The sequence below is a fragment of the Protopterus annectens genome, chromosome 5.part1, assembly GCF_019279795.1.
Source record: "Protopterus annectens isolate FY-2018-M chromosome 5.part1, PAN1.0, whole genome shotgun sequence".
In the NCBI taxonomy this organism is placed as follows: Eukaryota; Metazoa; Chordata; order Ceratodontiformes; family Protopteridae; genus Protopterus; species Protopterus annectens.
The window spans coordinates 353,818,195-353,833,786 of NC_056736.1; positions in this window are offsets into that span (position 1 = coordinate 353,818,195).

Below are 15,592 nucleotides of genomic sequence, written 5' to 3' on the forward strand. Positions count from 1 at the left end.
CTGTTTTATATACATGCTACTCTGTTATAGGTGACACTGGTCTATCAATAAATTACTTTTTACCTAGGGCAGCACTCGCTGTCTGGGCCTTTTTCTGCCATCTTTTTATATTGTCTCCAAATGCTTATTCAACCAACCTTTTCTTACTAATAAACACAAGATTTCTTTACTTCAAAAGTAACAGATAAAATTGAACAAAACACCAATGATATTTCTCATAAACCACATTGTTTATACAGTTTTTGGACACAGATATTATTTACAACAGTATGTACACATTTTTGAATAACAAACATTATTTACCCCACTACCCATTATTTACCCTTTGTTACAGGTAAGAAAGCCGTTCACAACTTTTTTTATCTCTTCAAGGACATATCTTACATTTTATCCTGGAGTTCTATAAATGAACCATAGGCTGTCATGTGCAATTCACTTATTTAGAACATTGAAACATGAGCATTCTTACCAGCAGAACCTACACCAGTATCCTAAGGTAGACAGCCCATAATCAGCAAGTCATAATTTCAGTGTTAGCCAGGTTATAGAAAATGTACTTCAAGTTATAAAAGTGATGTATAATACACTTAGAGAAAGTTAGGCAATGCAGTCAGTTGAGGTAGGTAGGTAGACCACAACCTCTCTAGAGGTATTTCAAAGGTTTATAAAAAACATATATAGTTCTACTCTGTGTAAGTAATTCAATGAAGCTTTTTACCATTAAAAGGTCTACTTATGAAGTTTAGAGTTATGAGCATGCTTCTTTAAAAAATAACAATTGCAATGATTAGAAATGCAAAGTAACATTTGGAAGGATACTGTTGCCTTCAATGAGTTTTTACCTTTTGAGTGAATATGACTTTGTATTTCTTAAATGATTTTTATGAATATTTTTTGCAGAAATATTATTATTTACCACAGCTAGGAGGGTGCATTTGACTTTTCTTTGATTGTTTTAAACAAGTTAGACCTGCAAATCCCATGTGACTCTCTTCAGATGTAAATTCAAAGTGTTGTTTGTATAAATAACTGTATCAGTCACACAGCATATGCCTGGTAACTGGGGGAATAAAACCTGCAATTATGATAAAAAAAGTTTAACAGTTCATAGTGTTAATGCTCCATGACATGCTTCAAGATTTGCCAGTTTGACTTGCTATCTTTCTTACCTGGCCTTATAAATTATTGTTCTATCATTATACCATTCTGTTATGAAATATGATATTTCACAGGTTTATTGTTTTGGGGTGGAATCATTCCATATGCCTCTAAAAAGTAATTTTTGTGCTTTCATTTGTGCAAGTACAGCTAGCAAGGCTGTGCGTTGTTGTGCACAGGCTGTTACACAGAAGATCTGAGTTGGACTCCAGTTCACACACACAGTTCTAGGTGTGGTTAGGCAGGTATAGTAGGCAGAAGTGAGGACTGTGTTCCATTAAGAGCCCAAAGGTGGTGTCCAGGATCTCTGTGGCACTTCTTGTTAAGCATTACAGCTGTTAGCTTCCAAATGGGGACTATACTGGGTCTCAGCATAAGGCTGAGGCTTGGAATAGTTTGTATAGTTTAGCCAGTGCTGTCTCCAGTGCAACTGGCATTCTACACACTGGAAGCAGTGTCATCACCATTACAGCGACATGAAGAGGCAGAAGCAGGACCTCCTGAACTGATGGGCAGATGAATTTAAGACTGCAAATACCCCTGACTTGTGTAGGTATAGTGAACCATCACCAGTCAATGATATAATATGAATTTTCTAGCCAATACATTTATTTATTTAGTATGCTTCCATTTCTTGTCTGTGTTCTGTTATGTACAACTGCTGAGACTATGTCACGGAACACAAAGGTACATCAAGAAAGACTGTCTGTCCCCGGAGAGACAAGGATAACTATGCATCAGGTATGAATGCAATCCTGATCATACTTTTTAGGACATCGGCCCATATTAGTTTGAGTAGGCATACCTAACCTTGATATCAAAAATACATGCCTGCTCCAGTAGCTCTTGATGACTGCATTAAAAATTGAGTACATTAGCTTAGCTCTGTGTGGGTTCATTTCCCAGCAGAAGTTAGCCTTTATTTTAGGACAGTGTGTCTAAATTATTTATTGCAATAATAATATTAAATTACATTAAATATTCAATATTTTTTTTATTTTACATTTTTTCCATAGTCAAATAACTGTTTCCATTTTATGTATAATAGCACTGTGATCGATTTATTTTATGGCACATTAATGTCTTCATATCATATCTGGAAAAGTCAAAGGTGAACATAGTTATATGTCATATTTTTATGTGCAGAAATAAAGGTATGACATGACATTGATCTTATTATCTCTGTTTTGTGTCACCATCCCAATCTCTCTCTTTTTTATTTTTATTTATTTTTGTGGATACATTGCTACTGCAACCCAAACAACCATCAGCACTGGGAGCCTGACTGACGACTGGAGCTCAGTCTGCCATACATCCACAGATGGCACAGGCAGCACAGGTACCCATCACATCAGAGTCACAACTTGTAAATGCTACCTCCACAACTCCTGCTCTACCTGCTCCAGATATATCCAGCAGATGTGCCCTTACTGTTGGTGCAGTCGTAGTCAGTGGGAGTAGTACTGGAAGCAAGTAATTTTTCACACATCAGGAGCTGACAAGGCTGGTATAGAACATCATGGAGTGGGGCCTCCATGCCCCAGTTGGCAAAGTAGAAAAGATCCTGCTTCAAACTGCAGTACTGATGCCATGTCCAGCACCGACCAGGGGAACTGAGACAGGAGATAGTGATGACAGTTCTGAGGGTGATGATCAGATTCTTACTGTACTCAAGCTGGACTTGGATGTGCCTTTGATATCCATCACCTATCCTCAAACATGGTGTCCCCCAACCTTTTGTGTCCATCACCATCCCTGTCTATTTTGTAAGTCCTGCAAGTCTATGCCTACTGCCTAAGCTGACCCTTTTATTCCTAAGCACCTGCTCCAACAGTCAACTCTATACAAAACAGGAAAAATACGGACACATATCCCCAAAATAAATTACATTCCATACATAGCTCACCAGTTCATCTATGTGTCATTTTGACACACTCAGTTTGGTCCAGTTGGATATACAACATTACTGTGGTAATATTCCAATTCATCAAATTCTGCATACAAGTCTACATTTAAGAAGTAGATAGCTACGTTGTTCTCCACAACCACCCTGCATATTCCTCTATACCTTCCCCGTGTGTCCTATCAATCCCTTTTGCACAAGTTTAATCTAGTCAGAAATAGAATCACATATAACACACATGGCCAGAAATGGCCTGTAAAAAAAATATATCACTTTTTGATCTCTGCACCCTAGATGATCCATGCATACTGTCAAGATTTCAATTCCAAAAGTATGTCAAAGCATTATATAATGTTTTTCATATTACTTATTATATGGGTACTGTTGGCTACACGTTATTAACCACCATTATCCTGCTTATCATGTTCATCAAATCATGTTTCTACTTTTCTATCCTTGCTTGTTTTGTATTGGAAACACATTATTGTACAGAGCATGACGGATTCACTGGGGTGAAAACCGAAGAATAAAATACCACAAAGATGGTCAGAAATGTCCCATAAAAAATGTTTATCTGTATCTCTAGCTCCATCTTTCCCTCTCTCTCTTTCTCTTCCCCCTTCTATCTCATCACTTCTTCCTCTTGGATGTTTATTAGATTAAAACCACACTGGAATCAGGAAAAACATGGCAAACTAATTACTCAAATCCCTGTGTGTTGCAGCAACAGAACGGCCGCACCAGTAAGATGCACAAATGCAGAAAAAAACAAAGAAGGCAGTTGCAAATCCACACAAATCCACAAAATTTGTTTATTATGACAAAAGTTAGGTACTTTCATTTCGATAGTACAGAAACTTTATCAGAGCTAAAATTAAAAAATTGCAACCCTTAATAAATAATATTTTAAAATCATCATGTGCTTAAATTCACCAATAAAAACAGTCAAATAATCACACTCAGTAACTGAATAATAAAACATTCACTATGGGGACAGAAAACATCTACAACTCTAGATGCTTTAATTTTAATAAAAAAATAATTGAACAGGCTTTGTTGAGCCCTGGAAAATGTGTGACATTTAATCATAACTGTGATTTCAACTTTGCATTTATTTAAATACTCCTTAGTTACGTATCCCCACAAATTGTTTCCTACCTGTACAACAACTGTAAACTTAAAAGCATGCTTGGGTTATTCCATGATGTGTCTAGTCAGGGCATTATTAGTATTACATTTATTTATATCTAAAATGTGTTTATACAACCTTTCTTTTAATTTCCTTGAAGTTTTTTCCCATATAGAAAATAGGACATAGTGCACAAAATGCTAAATAAGCAACCTGGGATGACTCATAACTGAAACTCCCATTGATCTTATATTCTACCCCTTTAACACAAACATTATCTGCAATCATAACTTTGAGAACAATGCCCACATTTTATCATGCCTTTTTTTACTGATCAACATTTTGCTTTGCAACAAAAATTCTTTAAAAGATCTATCCTATTATCCTTTTTGAATACCACATATGGTCTTTCACAGACCAAACTAAGGACTCTATTGTCAGATGCAAACATTGCCCAATTTTTCTTAAGCTGACCAATGATATCATGACTTTTCAGAGAAAAAGTTGTAATAAATTTACTGCACATAACATTATATAAATGTGCATTGCCTAGAACACCATGGGCACCTCGGGAAATCTCATCCTCATCAGGCAATGACCTATTAAGCAATGGGTTGCAAATACCATGAAGTCTTTTATATATAACTTTGTCTTTGATCTCATCTAAAAATTCTTTAGGGTAGCCCCTTTTGACAAACATATCCATAAATATATCACACTCTTTTAAAAATGCAGTGTTCACAAAAATCATCATGGTCAATCTGACCAATTGTCCTTTGACAACCACATTTTTCTGGTGCATAGGGTGCCAACTACAAAAATGAAGGTAAGTGTTTGATAAAGTGGGCTTCCTATAAACATAAGAAACAAACTGTAATAGATTAATATTATTAATTAACTCTATATCCAAATAAAGTAATTCTGTCAGAATTAAAAGTGTATGAAAACTTCAAAAAATCAGTGGTGTAATTAATATATGTAATTCATTCTTTTAACTTCTCTTCGGTATCAACCCACAAAATAAAAACATCATCCAAATAATGAGTACAATAAGAGCAGCATTTCTGAACATTTAGAATAAACTTATGTTCCTATTGAGCCATGAAAAGATTTGCAAAACTGGAGGTACAAGCTGCCCCCAAATCAACACCTGTGAAATGGTTACAATATTGCCCCCCCCAAAAAAAAAATAAAATTGTTTAATAAAACTGTATGCATAAGGGAAACAACCAAATTAAGCCTATCATTAGATATGTTTATTAGGTCGTTGGATGTAATGTTCACCTTATGGGATTTTACAGTTGTCATTACTGTATTGAAGCCTAATGCCTACAATATTACTTTTTCAATCAGTTGTCACTGTCCATTCAATTGTGTGATTTTAACTTTGTGAAACAGGAGAACCTATGTGATGTACTGAGACAAAGTTCAAATCTATATACTGATGTTTGAATAGTGTCAAGGGTTTGAATCCAGAAGAATATCAAAGTCTTATTTTTTATATGTCTCTTGTGTGCAACTGTTGGCTACATATTAAACACATTGTTACCCTGCTTATATCTTAATGTGCTTCCTACCTGTTGGGAAAACCTTATTATAGAGAGAATAACAGAATAATTATGATAACAAACCTAACAGTAGCACACAACAAATATGGCCAAAAACGGCCCATAAGCAGAAATGTTTTCTGTCTCCCTATCCCCCTCTCTTTCTGTCTATCCCCCTCTGTGTCATCAGTCTGTGTCCTCAGTATCTGCACTGTGCCTGTCACTGAGTAATAATACTAACTGATGCTATATGGCAGTTAACAACTTCAACCTAAGACTTATTAATCAGGTCTTAGACTGCACTTCTACAGTTGCTTTCAGATTTCCAAAGGATGTCCGCATTTCGGCATCTTATGTTTTGTTGGGCTCATCACAAAATTTGTACATTTTTGGTAAATCAGTGAGTATTTAAGTCATTAAGTAATGTGAAACATTTGAAGTTTAGACTTTATATTGATCAGAAAATGCTTGCTAACAGAAAACCTATTATTGCAACAACTTTGTAAGTTTATAAGAGTGTTATTTAAACATTGTCCCCAAGTTTTTCTCCTCTACGTTTGTACAATGTCTGGTGGTGAGTAGCATCTGTAACTTATAGGACATGGCAGTACACATTTTATGGCAAAATCTTGTGAGTTTTAGCCATTGTCTACATTAGTCTGCTCCCTTTGCACAACTGTGCTTAGGGTTGCAGTGCTATGGAAAGACAGGGTGATAGCACTATAAGGAGTCAGTAATTATTATCTCTTGAACAGATTGCAGAGTTGATTATACACCCTATAGAATACTGCAATTGTAGCTATTGTTATGAAATATGTTTCCCTCCTACATCCATGCTTCATTGTGTTCCCATATAGAGGGGTTTCCACCAGCAATAACTCTCAGATCTCCCTAGAAATAACTGGAAGATATTAGTTACAATCATACAATCAAGGCTTGAAGCATTTACAGGCATTGTACAATAGTCAGATGTTCATACTATTGCTGATATACACACATAAGGTGATAGAATCAATGTGGTTTAATTTCCATACATGTTCCTTGTACATTAATTATGGCATACATCTGTTATACATGTACTGACTAATAAATCAATCATGTCATACAAACACATACAATTGTGTATCAAGAATTAAAACATGTCTCAAATAAAAGCAGTCACCATGTATAAGGGCTGTGTAACTATACACATGTAGCATCTATATAAGAGTAATGTACTACAAGTTTCATGACAAATGCATAAATCATAACACATGAAGTATTAATGTAAGACACATCTATTCTGAGTTTGATCAGAAGCAGACCTGGATTGGTTTCCAAGATGGCTGCACATGATGTAACAGCTTAATTTCAGCTTTCCCAGTGTGAAAACAGAAAATTAGAAAAGAGAGCTATTGAATTTGTCTTTTTGGGTAAATTTCAGTACCCTGGATGCCAGCAAAAAGGAAATTCAGAAAACCTAAAAGAAAGATTGATCACAGAAGGTGAAGAGAAAACACTGGCTGAAAAAACTCCTGCAGCTGTTCAGAAAAAAGCAGTTCAAGCTCCAGATTTGGTGCAAGGCATGGCTTACAGTAATCTAGAAAAAAAAGTCAAATGTACTCAAAGTTGATTAAAATAAGTGAAACACTGAAGGAGTATAATAACTCAAATAACAAAAGGCTAGAAAAAATGGAAGAAGCTTTAAACAGATATTCAGATGAACTGTTAAAACTGCAAAAAAAAAAAAAAAAAAAAACAGGTTGAAATGAAGACAAGGCAGGCTGAGTATGAAACTGGTTAACAGGAAGTGATATAAAAATGGTGGAATTAGAGGACAGAGCACATAGAGAACACCTAAGAGTTTCTACTGTACCAGAGAACATGGAAGGAACTGACTGTGCTAATTTTATGAAAGTACAAATAAGCAATTGGACTGGTATTCCACAGCATGAGTTAACTGAAAGGGCACATTGTGTGTATTCTCTAAACTTGGCCATGAGAAAGCAGCCCAGACTATTAACGATAAAGATGTAGTCCTACCAGCAGAAAAAAGATTGATTATGACAAAAATGTGGCAAAAGGGCAAAGTACTAAAAGTAGGAGACAAGATTACTGTACAACAGGCAGAAGAGGAGCAAATTTATTCCAGCAATCATGGAATGGTGAGAAGGAGGTGTCAGATTCAAGTTCCTGTGTCCATCTATTTTCAGAATATTTTTTCTTGGGAGCGTCAAAATAATTTTTTGATACAGAACACGTTAAGAAGGAAATAGAAAAGTCTGTCCAAAAAAAGTGAGATATCAAATGGAAAAGGATTATGCTTCATATTATTATGATAATAAAGGCCATAGAGAGACAATATCAGTGAAACCTTTTCCAATGTTCCAAAAGAAAATGCTTGAGAGACAGAAACAAATCACAAGATTTGACAAGAAGAACCAGGAGTATATTGGAAATGAACCAGAGACAGGAAGAAGAATAGCAACTCTGAAATTAATGAACAAATGTTGAATTACGAAGCATTAATTATATTTGTGAATTATGATGGAACAGAAAACCTGCAAATATTGGACATTTTTTGAACTTGTTAAAGTTTTAGGGGACTCCAGAGCATATGGCCTACTTTATGTCATTAATGTGTGGAAGAACATTTAGGGGAGGGGGAGAGGAAGGAAAGAGTGAAATATAAGTAAAAAAAATGTTCTTAACTATTTTTATAATGCATGGCATATACTGCATGCTGTAAAGTAAAGCATGTTCAGTTATTTTGTGTGTAATAGGAATGCTAAATTAAACAGAGGTTCTATTTTTCCTTCCTTATTTCTTTCTTCTTATTCAATTTTAAGAACTGTAGGAACTGCAATGTAAAAAAAAAAGAAGAAGAAAGACTAGACAAAAGAGCTTGATATAAGAAAAATTGATGTGACTTTTTTTATTTTTGAATAGGGAATCACTGGATTAAGGAGCTTGGACTGATTTAATAACAAGTTTTAAGGGGAAGGAAATAAATAAAATAAGACTGCATACAATGAAATGTTTTCCTCTAGCACATACATTTTCACAGAGCAATATGAAATGCTTGAAGTGGAAGGCAACTGTGTATCTAGTTCTCTTATTTCTATGGAGACAATCTGGTAAGGGGACAATAAACGAGGATACTTCTTTCTTTCATTCAATGGCTAGGGGATAATGTTTTCTGAAAGCATTCAAGTTGTTTTCTACATCTGAGAGAGGAATAAAGATGACAGAAATAGCATTTCAAGAAAATAGAAGCAAAATGCTGTACCATACATCATAGTATGGATAACCTTCATTATAGGTTACTTCAAGCCTATGAGTGTGGCTGACAATCTGGGACAATTGCTCCTTTTTAGCAGGATTACTTTTTATTATTTGAAGTTGGACATAGTTTTGTGTGATGGTATTTGGTTAATAGGTTCTGGGGGTGTTTTTTTTTTAGTTGAGAGTTTTCCTTAAAACAAAAATCTTGTAGGATTTGACATAGGTTCAAATGGATATATCAAGAAACAACTGTATCAAAATTTGATCTGCCAAACAATGTATGCATGTAAAACAAAAGCTGAAACTGGACATTTAAAAAAAGCTGTTATACAGAAGAGGTGGGGATAATAACCTCTTTTCATAATGACCATGTTATCTTTAAATGTCAATGGTCTCACAGATATAAATATATAAAAAGAAGGAATAGTGAACTACATTACAAAATGCAGACTGTGAATAGTTATGCTCCAGGAGACACATTTGAAAAAAGCTGAGAATTTGAATTTGATAAAGAAAGCATTTCAGGATGGTTATTCAGTGTAATATCTCAAACAAATAAAATGAGGAGTACTTACATTAATTGCAAGAAGAGCTCCAATACTGATAGAAGTGGAAAAAAGATAAAACTGGCAGATTTGTTCTGCTAAGGGGCTACTAGCAGGGATGGATGATTACGTGGGCATGTATTTATGTTCCACTTGACACTGTGACAATGGAGCTTAAGAACATTATGGGAGTAATAATAAGCTTTCAGTGGGAATATTACTTACAAGTGGGAACTGGAATTTGATTTGCATTAGTGAAGATGTATCGGGGGGATAGAAGAGAAAATATAACAAAACAGGGTAGATTTTTGGAGAAATTTATGGAAATATTTTGCATGGAAGATGTGAATTCAGTAGTAGGAGTTCAGAGAGAATTTATATATTATTCCCCAAGGAGCAAAAACTGGGCTAGGCTAGACAGAAATTATATTTTACAGGAACATGTACATTTATTTGAAAGTTTTTATATGCACCCAATAACTATGTCAGATCATGCACAGATAATAACTAAAATAAATATGCAGAATACTGAAATAAAACTTTAACACTGGTGCTTTCCCACCCATCTGTTAGAGAGCAATTTATGGAATGGGTATAGGAAATTATTTGGGAGTTATTAGAGAAGACAGAAATTTCTTCTAAAAATATAGCTAGGGAGTAGGATAAATTAAACTGGAGTTTAAAAATAGGGTGGAAGTAAAAGAAAATGAGACATGACAAGAATTATTTAAAAGCACAGACAAAGGTTAAATATTGCAGAATGGGTGAATCTCACAAAACAAGAAGAGGTGCAATTACAGAGTGCTAAACAGAAAATAAGGGACTACCTCAATTATACGCATGAGTTTAGACAGAGCACTGTTAATCAACTGTTTTTTTTTTTTTTGATAACTCCACAGCACAAAAACTTTTAGCACAACAGCCAGCTCAAGCAACAGAAAGTTGAAAGGGTTTCCACCAAGCTTAGGGAGCCAATAACAAGGAAAATAACCAGGGATCTTGTAGAGGAATTAGAAATATTTTGGAAATGTTATGAAAATCTGTATAAAGCAGAGAAATGTGGAAATAAAGAAAAAGCACAAATGGAAATGTTTATGGAAGAATGAAATATGCCAAGGTTAGACACAGATAAGGCTCACTCACTAACAGTTAGAATAGGAGAAGATGAGATAAAAATGGTGATATATAACCAATCTACAGAAAAGTCCCAGGAATAAATAGTACTCCTGTGGAAGTCTGGAAGCTTGGTGGGAAGAAAGTCATAAAGATCTGGAAGATTTTGTTTAACAGCATTTTAAAAGGAGGAAAATCACCAACATCCTAGAGGAAAATGGTGGTGACTGTGATACCTAAAGATGGTAAAGACCCATCAGAGCCAGCTTCATATAGACCGACATCAGTTTTAAAACATGATTATAAGGTGTTTATGTCTATAATGGCTAAAAGAATGGCAAAGATGTTGCCAAAATTAATAGACATGGATTAGTGTGGTTTTGTGGAGGGGAAGCAAACATTTGACAAAATCAATAGAACAATGATGATACAGAGGGAAGCAGAGTGTAAGAAAATACCACTATTCTTTTTGGGTCATGATGCAGAGAAAGCATTCAACAGAGTGACCTAGGATTTTATGAGTAGGGCAATGGAAATATTGTAAGCTTGATTAAAAAGTTATATAAGGGATTGGAGGTGAAAATTAAAGCTGGGGTGGGGGATTTGCTCTGATACGTTTTATCTGAGCAGAGAAACCAGGCAGGAATGAACTCCTTCCCTTTTGTTATTTGAATTTTATATTTAGAAAAACTGGCAAAGAAAATAAGGGTCTCAGAAATTCAGGGATATGATTGGTATGGTAGCCAAGAAAGTTGGCATTTTTGTAAAAGATATTATTTTATACCTGATAAAACCAAAACAGGACATTTCAATGTTATGGAGCATTCTGGGACAGTTTAAAGTCTTTTCAGGATACAAAATGAATGAAGATAAAACAACTGCAACAGCTATAAAATATGTACCCACACAAAAATCGGTTCAGCAATGCCCATATTTATGGGGACATAATAAAATGAAGCACTTAGGAGTATGGTTTAAAAATATTCTGTTGTGGCTGCTAAGGATATGTGGGAATATACTAAATGAAAGATAACACAAAAACTGAGAATTTTGAAACTCTATTTTATGGATATGCACAAGCAGTGAAAATGTTTTAGTCCCTTTAGATTTATACACAGGTCAGGTGTATTTTTATCAACCATAGGCAAAATTGTGGATAACAATTAGTAAAGAGTTGAAGGATTTTATCTGGGTGGGGAAGAGGGCAAGAGTCGAGTGGGATAAAACAATCCTTCCAATAACAATAAGTGATTTATAATGTTTGCAACTGAAAATATGTCAATATGGTTTGTTTTTATTTATATAAATGTATGACTGTCTATGTCAAAAGTGATAATTTAATATATATGTTTCATGTTTAAAAAAAAAGAATCAGACCTGGATTTATGTCTATACTCCTTATTTCTGTGAAGGTACTAATTCCGAGTTCTCAGTTCATCACCACAAGATGTAATAACTCTTGTGCTAATACTTTGCTATCAATCGTGCAAATTAGCTTGTTAGCAGTGCACTTCAGGGAGCAGTACTTGCAAAAATAATGTAATGTAAGTAGCTTTTATTACTTCAATATGTTTTAATGGACTATTGTACTCAAGCTATGTTGATTTCACTGTGATGTTGACTGAACACTTCATTCCATAAAGTTATGTCTGCACTCCAACACTTACATTTGGAAATTATGTACAATGGTATGGGACCTTTACACACATACTTCATCAGTGATATTAAGCAGTTCACTGTCATATTTTTGACCTATCTGTCTGTATTTACACTGCACATTATCCAAGCAAGAGGAATTGGAATTGAAAATGACACAACAAATGATTACTGTTTGCATACAATTATCCTGAGCTGGACACTCATGAATACTTGGTTGCCAATCTGCTGTTTCACACTGCCACAATATACATAAATGACAGAATAAAAAAGTTATCTGAGTAGTATGCAATTACTTGTGATCAACACATTGCTGTTACTGTTGCCTGTCAAGGTACATGCCTTTTCACCCAAGCCTATAATGCACACTAGCATTATTGCAACACATTGATATAGTAATCCTTATAAATGTGCATCGTCACACATTTAAAGTCAGACTTCTCCTATGGTGCTTATAGTTCATACTGTGTTCTCTACATACCTTTCAACTGTTCAGATTTTCACAGAATGTCCAGATTTTTGCTTTAAATATTTGGTCTGTTTCTCATAAAATCTGTGGTTTTCTGACAAATCTTGATAATTGAAGTCACTAATAAAGACCAAATAATGACATGTATTTGAGTTTTAGACTTCATGTCCTTCATAAAATGCATGCTAACACACATCCTGTTATTCTAGCAGCTTTCTAAGTTTATAAGACCAATATTTAAAATGTGTCCCTATTTTTGTACCTTTGTTCCCCCCCATTATTTTAGGCTTTGTCCAAATTTCTTGAATTAAGAGGTTGACAGGTATTCTCTAGATTGTATAGTGTCAGGTCTTCAAATACAGCACTGATGGATTATCATGAGTGTCTGTGTATCTGTACTGCTAGGTAGGACTGGATTCACCCACACATCTTATACATACACTTCCACTCAGAAGAAACAGTTTAACTGGGAGAGGGATCCCCATTACTTTATCCCACTTTTGCCACAGACATCTTCCCTGCACACAGTTGAAGTCATCATTTCAAACATGCACACTCTCACTGTGGACATCATATTTTCCTTTTGCACTTGTGGGTGATACTGTGTTCTCTGGATTGTGTAACTTAATAGGTAGGTGGTTTGAATCCAGCAATTTTTAATTACTATGAGTATGTGTATGTGTCTGTACTGTCAGGCCAAATTGGCTGTATCAGAAGACCCTTTGGGTAGACTTCCACTACAAGGCATATTTTACACTAAGAGAGTGCTTCCCCTATCAATTTGTTGCATTTTATCTGAAACACAGACCATGCAACACTATGATGTCACCCTTTTAAATGTTTACTATTTCAGTATCATAATCAGAATTGTTCTGTGGTGCTTTCTGCTGAGATTGTTTTCTTTAGATTGAGTAACTAAATAGGTAGCTGGTTCAAATCCATCACTGCTTAAATAGTATAACTGTGTTTATATGTCTGTACCATCATGTATAATTGAATCTTCAGGTGATCCACTGTTAGACTTCCACTTAAGAGTCATATTCTACTGGGAGAGAACTCCCTGTCAATTTATAGCATTGCTAGTTGAAACCATTTTTTGCAACACACTGATAAGATAATGCTTTCAAAACTGTACTATCTCATAGTGGTAAGCAGTCTTTTTCCTGTGGCACTTATAGAAACAGTGTTTTCTAGACAGTGTAAATAGATAGTTATGTCGTTCAAATCTAGCAGTGGGTGACTAATGTGAGTGTGTCCTTCTCTTGCTATGTAGAAATAGCTTCAACTACATATATGATGCACAGCTGTACAGGTTAATGGGCTCTCCCACCATTTTTATTCCCTTTTAGTAGATAAATCGCTCTATTAAACCAATGGTGATGCCATCCTTTCAAATGTACACTGTCACAGTTGTGAACATGCATCTTGTGCAGTGCTTGTGATTCATGCAATGTTTTCTAGCTTCTGATCTTAATTAGGTAGTCAGATTGAAACCAGAAATTACTCCTTATACTCAATTGTGCTAGTGGGTGTGTGAATGTACAGGTGGGCAGCAATGGTGTCACCCACATATCTGATGTATATATGCATAACTAGAGATTTATCTTTGACTGCTTTCTCTCCATTTTGGCAAAGACAACTCCTTTGTTAAACACTGATGATGCCATGTATTGAAATGTGCCTTTTCTAAACCTACTAGTAAGCCTTCTCCTGTGGCATGCGGAAATGATACAATATTCTGTGGCTTGTTGCCATACTAACCAATGAGTTTGAATAGGGGATTTTCTATGCATTGTGCATGATTCTGTGTCTACTGTCACAGTGATCACTGCATTATGCAATATGTGTGTTTGGGTATACTTAACATCATGCAATACTGTATGATAAAGATACAGATCAGACCTCTTTTTTTAACCAAACTAATCAGCACTCATAAACTGTGCAGCAATAAGATGATGTAATGCCTTCAACTACACACTGACTCACAACAATAGTAAGACTTCTCCTGAGGTGTGCTCAATCTACACAATATCATATAGCTTAGGTGGCAACATAGGTAGGTATTTCAATGTCGCAGGTAATATTATCAGTATGTATCAGTATATTTATATACATGAATTCCATCCCATACACAATTATAATTTATAAAATGACAGTCAGGGGAGACTCCCCTGATCACTTTTAACTCAAACAACTACTTTGCAACATAATGATATGATGTCATGACTTCTCACATGTTCTGATTCACAGTTGTGGTAAGACTTTGCCTGTGGAGCATGTGGTTAATGCACATGTTGCTAGGTTGTGGATTTACATAGGTGGATGTTCCATTCCAGCAAAGGGCAACATTATGTGAATGTACTGATTTGACATATACAACACTGAGTCTATCCATTTTATGTCAGGCAAACACTGTTGAACACATTGGAGATTTCATGGCAGTCAAAAAGGTGTTTTATGAATCTTGCTGTGAGAGTGCTCCTGTGGCACAAGCGGGTAATACTGTCTTCCAATGTGCATGGAATAGAGTGGCTTGATCAAGCAGCGAGTGATATTGGAATGTTCACAGTTGTATGAACATTAACATAGCTATATCCTTTTCATTAGCCAGAAAAAATGTGCCAGAGAAATTAACATCAACAGACCTCTCCTATTTCACACCTTGAATTTTGTTATTTGCAACAACATCCCCTACTATCTTCTGTGTCAGACAGAGTTAATACAATGCCCTGTAGAATGTGTAACATGATTGTCAGGGGTTTGAATCTGGTAAGATCTTTCTATCAGACAATTGTGATGGATAGGAGT